This window comes from Microtus pennsylvanicus, chromosome 6 (genome assembly GCF_037038515.1).
Source record: "Microtus pennsylvanicus isolate mMicPen1 chromosome 6, mMicPen1.hap1, whole genome shotgun sequence".
NCBI lineage: Eukaryota > Metazoa > Chordata > Mammalia > Rodentia > Cricetidae > Microtus > Microtus pennsylvanicus.
Genome location: NC_134584.1, coordinates 16915018 through 16922248, shown reverse-complemented (window position 1 = coordinate 16922248; position 7231 = coordinate 16915018). Strand labels below are relative to the sequence as shown.

General features: G+C 35.2%; 1 non-coding gene across 1 annotated transcript; it reads left to right on the top strand.

Annotated features, from left to right (window-relative positions):
* Nucleotides 1-5298: 5298 nt before the first annotated feature.
* On the top strand, nt 5299-5405 carry LOC142853180 (U6 spliceosomal RNA). Its single transcript, XR_012911108.1, has one exon. It is a non-coding gene; the product is annotated as a U6 spliceosomal RNA (small nuclear RNA).
* The last annotated feature ends 1826 nt before the right edge of the window (nt 5406-7231 follow it).

The following is a 7231-nucleotide window of genomic DNA, read 5'->3' as shown; positions in this document are numbered from 1 at the left end:
TAAAGAAATAATATCTTAAAAATGCCCAATGGGGGATTACGTTTCATCCCGATAACAGTGTCTGCTAAGACCAACAGAAAAGCCCTGCTATTTGTCAGAGAACTAATCCCAAATTTTCCTACTTGTTCTACCACGCCAACACTGGCTTGTTTCCTTGAACTCTAGAGAGATGCTTAGTTGTTCATTCTGCCAGACATATAATTTGCCCAAATGCAACTTTGCTAACTAGGTTTGTCAAGCCATTTCTCAAACATAACTTTTATCTTAAAGGCTCATCCTTATTTGTCTACAAATGTTTTTACCTATGCAGAATTCTGGACTTTGTAGTCTGTGATTTCACTCAATATTTTTTACTTTTTCTACCTTCTTATCACCTTCTAACAGACCATATAAATTAATTATTGATCATTTCAGAAAGAAAAATTAGCTTGAAGGCAAAATTTTGCCCATCCATGAAAGCTAAGATAACTAACTGGAAAATTAACACAAGGAAAATATTCCCTAAGATATTTGGTCAGTAAAAGCTCACAAAACTAAATCCATTAGTTGAATGACTATTGCTTTCTTGGTGGCTTAAAAAATAAAATTTGAATATATAATCATATATTTTACATTTTTCATATTTTATTAGTTTGACTAACATTACCCGTGGTTATATTGAGAGCTTAGACTCTGTTGACCTAGAGAAACAATATTTATTATATAGTACAAATTTAAATGTCTAAACAGGATTTTTGGATGCATTTCTTTTCATCCCAGTTTTCAAAGAAAGAGACTTTAGAGTTCATTTAGCTTCCCAGACAGACAGGTTTTGAAGTACACATTGAGTATAATCTCACATGAAACAAAAATAGAATAAAGTTAGATAATAAAGAACCTTCACAGAAACCTCACAATATTTTCCTTCAGAATATGTATTCTATTGCCGATAGAATTAAGAGTAACAAATAGTTATGTGCATAATGTTAGTATAAGTGAGTCGTGCAATCAAATCACAAAAGTGGACCGTTCTGTGGAGAAAAATAAAGCTTTATTTAAAACACAAACTGTCTGACTGCCTCAGTGAGAAGAGAGCAGTAATGTGTGGGAAACAGATTTTATTTGATAGTCAACAGGTTGGGAGTCTTTGACCTGATACAGGGCACTCAGATCAATCAGACTCATCAGCAATTAGACACCCTTGCCTGAGGTGATTGATCATTTCTTGTAGATAAGGGAGGTAGTGGTTTTCTTGGTGAATAGAAATTTGAATTTTATTTCTGTCTAACTCTAAAGTAGGCTTCAATTTACCCAATAACAATCATTTTATTTACCTAATCAGAATCTGGATTCTGCTTTCTACCTAATGTACAAACCTTTTTGTTTATGATAAGGTGCCAAGGTTATCCTCTGGCTTCTTGCTGACAGGGAACTTGAGACGGATCTGGTGGTGCAGAGTTTCACCTGCTGGTCTAAATCAGGCAACATTAGGAGACCTGAGGAAATTCCATCAGAAGCATTTGGTTTACTGTTATTCGGTTATTTCATTAATTTTCTCCTGAAGGAACCTGAAAAAGATGGATAAAATTGTTATGAGAAAGACAGAGCCCAGAGAGCCCATGAAAGTTAGGAGCCAGGACCTATGAGAAAATTTGAGAATCCTACATTGGAGTCAGCCCTTGGAGGCCATAGTTTGTAGACCAGATTGTGTAAATATTTAATCTTCTTTCTACCTGATCAGACTGGTTCACATCATAGCAGTATTCTTCATTGAAGAAGAGGCCAATGCTCTCTTTCTCACTGTTTAGCATCTTCAAAGCTTGCTGTTTTTCTAGAACACCAGGATAGAAAGGAGATAAGCTTTTGAAGTAGTTACATGACTGAGATTGATTCCTGGATGATATCTGCCAGTTGGGAGGAAATCTGCATATATATATATATATATATATATATATATATATATATATATATATACACATACATACATATATACATATACACATACACACACACACACACACACACACACACACACACATATATATATATATATATATGCTTTGTGAAAAGTGTATCTGATAGTACAGAGGCCAACTCTACAACTTGGTCAGAGAAGAACAAGGCATCATCTTCTTGGTGGGATCCCATGGTGCTGAGAGATGAGATTTCCTTAACAAACCAAGAATTGTCAGGATGTAACAGTATGGAAATAGAGAGCTGCGGATTTTATAGGAAATGCTTTTAAGTGACTCTATGCACTAATGGGTGGCTACAGTGGACTCGGGAAGGAGTGAAGCCAGGTTGGGAGGAGGCCAGATATCAAGTGAGATACTGGAATTACATATCAAGAAAGTTGATATGAAATAGTTAAAACTTAGATGAGAACATTGTAATGAGAGCATCAAGGGTAGGAGATAGGTCTTGAAAATGATTCTTAATGGTAGAATGATGGGAAGCAACTGAAGGAGAAGAAGTGTCCCATAATTTGGGGTCAACCAGGGTGTCTGGAAGAGGATAAGATGAAACATTAGTGTCAGCTGGTTGACAAGGAGGTTCTTCAAAGGCCAGAAAGAAGGAGAAAATTCTAAAAGTAGTTAGACGAAAAGAAAAGGAAAAGTGTAATTTTAATATAGTAATAATAATAAATTATACATAAATAATAAAAAATAATTTAATAATAATATCCCTGTCTAAAAATAAAGAATGAGTAAGTGATCAGGTGGCCCCAGAGGGAAAAGAGGAGAAGACCTATAGTCCTGGAGTAATGGACCGGGCATCAACTACGGGGATTAGAGAAAGGTGAGCTTTACTGGAGTAATTAAGAAGTATAGACCAAGTGTTCCCCCAAACTGGTGAAAGTTACAGAGACTTACTCACTAGCTGGTCTGTTACTGTAGGCTCCTCCTTGTGGTTTTGTAAGAGACTAACATCCCAGGACACTGCCAATCATCTGTCACCAGATCTAGTAGCTCTGAAAAATACTCCTATGGAGGAGAAGTGAGCCATTTTGGGGAGGCACAGAAAATCAGTCAACCTTCCAGTTCCTGCTTCTCTGCAACTTGGGCAGATTTCTAGCAGCTGACAAGATGAAGGGCAGTATTTTGGCCACTGTTGAGTGTTGCCATGCTTGAAGCAAGCTCATGGTGAAGCTGGGTGCTATTCCCTCTTCTTTAGAGGAGGCATCAGGGTTGCTGCCAGAAGCTGGTATTTCTGTTGATACCAGGAAAGGATAGAGTTGACCTTCTCATTAAACATCTTAAATGCCATGGTTAGCAGATTTTTCTGAGAGGTTTCAGGGGCATTGTCTGGTAAGTTTGAACCTTAAAATGTATAACATTTGCATTTAAGATTCTTTAAAATCAAAATAAAATTTAAACTACAGTACACAGAGGATCAGAGAACCTTCTTTTCTTGATTCTTTTATACTAAACCTTTAAAAAATTGTCACAATTTCTCATATGATATAATTTTTCTAAATAACTAATACTTGACAAAGTTAGCAAAGATATAAACAATTTGACATATATCTTTAAGTCAGTTTCTGTTCAGCTGAATAGATCATGATAACCTTAAAAAAATTCAATCCTTACCCAAAATAGCTTAGAAGCCTAGCGTTGCCTGTTTAGTCTAAGGAAAATAAAATAAAGCAAACCATCTCTGATGCCTAGTGTTGTTTCTTTAGTCTAATAAAAATAATCTATTTTCCCAAATGAGAGTTGAATCCAGGTTACATATAAGCTATGCCTAGCAAATGAAGATTATCTATAAAAGTTTTTAACTACTTATCCTTGCAGTTACAATGCGACAAATTTTACGCTGATGTTTTCACTGTATTTCTTGAAATTTTGCAGAATTTTAAATGACACACTCTGTGGTTCTACAAATCCTGACATAAAGAAATTTAAATTTTGGTAAAAGCTTCCGCGGTATCCATGACCATTAACAGGGGAGAGTTTACAAAACAAAACCTAGAGAAATGGGGGTTGGTATTCAGAGGGCTGAAAACATTTCTGATTAAGTTTAGTCATTCAATTTTATACATAAACTTCCTTGACTATTTATATAAGGACAAATAATTTAATGATTTACAGTGAATACAGTGAGTTTAAGTCTACTAGGTAAAAATGAAAATTACAAACATTTGTATGAATTGAAGTATAGCCTCAAGTTTTAGAAGCTTAACATAAACCAACTGTGTGAAAATCAGCATTTTGAGTACTCTAAAATAGTAATACTTGTAGAAAAAAGTAAAAAAAAAACTGAGAGAAGGATGAGTTAGAAAATGAAACAGGAATTACAATCCCCAGAAACCTTTTTGGGATAAAAAATTGCAGTGAGAAACAGAAACAAACCTGACCAGTAATGAGACCCAGAATGCAACAGAAAGCAGCTCAAAATGAAAAAAACAAAACAAAACAAAAAAATGACAACAACAACAATCTTCAACTCAAATGCCCATATCATAAATGCTTAATTCAGATATTATGCCACCCACCCCGATTCAGAACGAAATGTGAAACAAATACCCACAAGAGTTATAAACTTCTAAAACCCTGGACAGCCAGTGTTAGGAAAGTATTATTCTGTTCACATAGCATTCCTGTACTATGTCAAGGGAGAATTTACACAAAGTGTATTTTAAAATGATCAGCATAAGCTCAGACTTTCTTAGTGGATCTTGAAATGATTGGCTTCTCAGCCTCCTGCTGTTTGGAGTTGGGCAGTGATTGTCTGGCTTTTCGGTTCTATTCTTGATGACAAAACTGAAAATTCTCTCAGTACCTCCTTCTGCAAACCATAGTGTTGCAAATACTTTAATTTCTGGGAAGACTTGTCAAAGAATAGTCTTCTGTAAAACCATATACAAGTAGAAATCCAGTCATTCACAATGAGAACACAGCATATCCAGGATAAGCAGCCAGGGTGAGCGCTTAGGGAATATCTTCCCTACCTCTTAGCTTTGGTTACTTCTGTATCAAGAGGAAGGTCTTCTCACTCCTACCTCTCTATTTGCTGCTCTAGTCTTTATGTAGGATATGTTATGAATTGAGAAATCTCCAACTTTTGCCTACCTTCAGACCTAAAACGTTTATAAAATAATTAAATCTCCATGAATTGAAAGCCAACCTTACTAACCAACCAAGACTATCTTGAAAAAAAAAATAAAGGATTGGGAGTAGGTGACCAGGCATGTGCATATGCCACACACAATGCCATAAAAAGACAAAGGAAAGGGATCTAAACTGGGTTGAGGATAAGGCTTCTGGTTACCATGTGTGAGTTTCTGCCATCCTTACCCAGTATTACAAATAAAAGGGAGTGCTCTCTTCTGCAGCACCTATACTAAAATAGGAACAATACAAAGAAGATTAGCATGGCCCCTGCACAAGGATGACAGGTGAACTCATGAAGTGTTCCATATTTAAAACAAAAATAATAAAAAAAATATAAGGGGGTTAAAAAACAAAGAGGGGAAGAACAAAGAGGAAAAGGAATGGGGAAAGGGTTTAAATTCTTCCAGAACTATTTTAGAAATGCCTTGAAAGATTCAGCACAAAGTGCTTCTAAACTAAGGAAATGACTCGACAATTTTCTAATATAGTAAGACCTACTGAGAAACTATGACACCAAAATAAGATACAGAAAATAGAGGTATGAACAAATACACAGCCGATAAATAGCAAATGTGCACAATAAAAGCAAGCACCATGAGCCTTCTGCAGATTTTGCCACTAATACCCGATGTTTCCAATCTTGATTCCCTAATACATACATGAAATTTTTAAAATAAATAAACACTAAGGAAGACCAAGAAAATATTAGAAATGGAAACACCTTTTATGAAAAAGAGAAATGCAGATAGAACCTCCATTCATGATGTACCATTTAGATAGGTGCTCTAATACAGCAAAGCCAGAATAAATAATATGATCATATTCTGTTTACCAAAGGATGCAAAAATTAATGATAGACCACTTACAGATTTCACAAGTAGTTCTGATGCCATCTCACTTATTAAATTTTGATAGATGCTGATAAAACTGAAAGACATGATCAATCAAAAGCCGCAGGCCACTTGTAAAATGAAAACATCTTTGCAGTTCCCAGCGTGGAACCTCATGCCTCATGCATGGTTCATGAAGACTCTACCACTGAGTTATAGTTGCACCCTAAAGAGAACAAAAATATCTTAAAAGCAGTTTAGGCATCTAAATGAATTCCTAATTGTGCACCAATTGTTTTATTTCACAATTTAAAGGAAAAATATGAATGGCTCTACTCTACTTAGTCATAAAATATGAATGATCAAACATATCACAGTGGCTGGGTTTTCACACACCATTCATGTCCAACTGAAAAAATTCACGTGGTATGTTCACTGAACTGTGAAGAGGAAGAAACTGCCTATTAGATCTGTTTTCTTAGTAAACAAAATTGGTCTTATGAGATTATTGAAAAACTCTGAGTTTACACTTCTGTTTACTCAATGATAATTATTCTGTTTACCCATTCAGAGTCCTTCTATTTGAGACATTGTCATTAGCACTGTCAATTTTGGGACCCACTTTGACCCTAACAGTGTTTGTGATAGAGATAGCAAACTCTACAAAGATTTTCATTAGTGGGAATTAATGGTTTCAAGTAATTGTCAATATTCAATAAAGTGCACATGCTGGATCAAGTCTTTGAGTGCAGTAAGTCCTTGAAAACAGAATGTTCAGTAAATTTAGAAAACTTCAGCAAAAAATTAAAAACGATTATGAATAATTTTAATGAGTATTAGCACCAACCTGTATTCAGATCTGCTCAGACACTAAAATCCTTTCTAAATATTTATATTTATATCTGTAGACTTTGTTTTTGGCCAGCCTTCATCAAAGAAGTTGATTTGAGCTGTTGGCAACAATCACTATAGAGATGCATACCTGGTCAAAGTGTTGAGAATAAAAGAATTGGTGCTAAGCCCCAAATAGGATATCTATATTACCCCTATCACCACCACCTGACTGAAAAAGACACAGGTCAACATGGGTTCACAGCAGAATTCTGTCAAAACATTTAGTGAAGAACTACCACAAATGCTTTGTAAACTATTGCTCAATAAAGGGATGGGAAGAACACTTCAAAAAACTTACTATGAATTTCTCCAATACCAAATCCTGATATAGACAGAAGAAAAGAACTATAAATCAATATCCCTTATTAGCATGGTTTAAAATTCTCTACAAAGTGCTTGCAAGCTAAACACAAC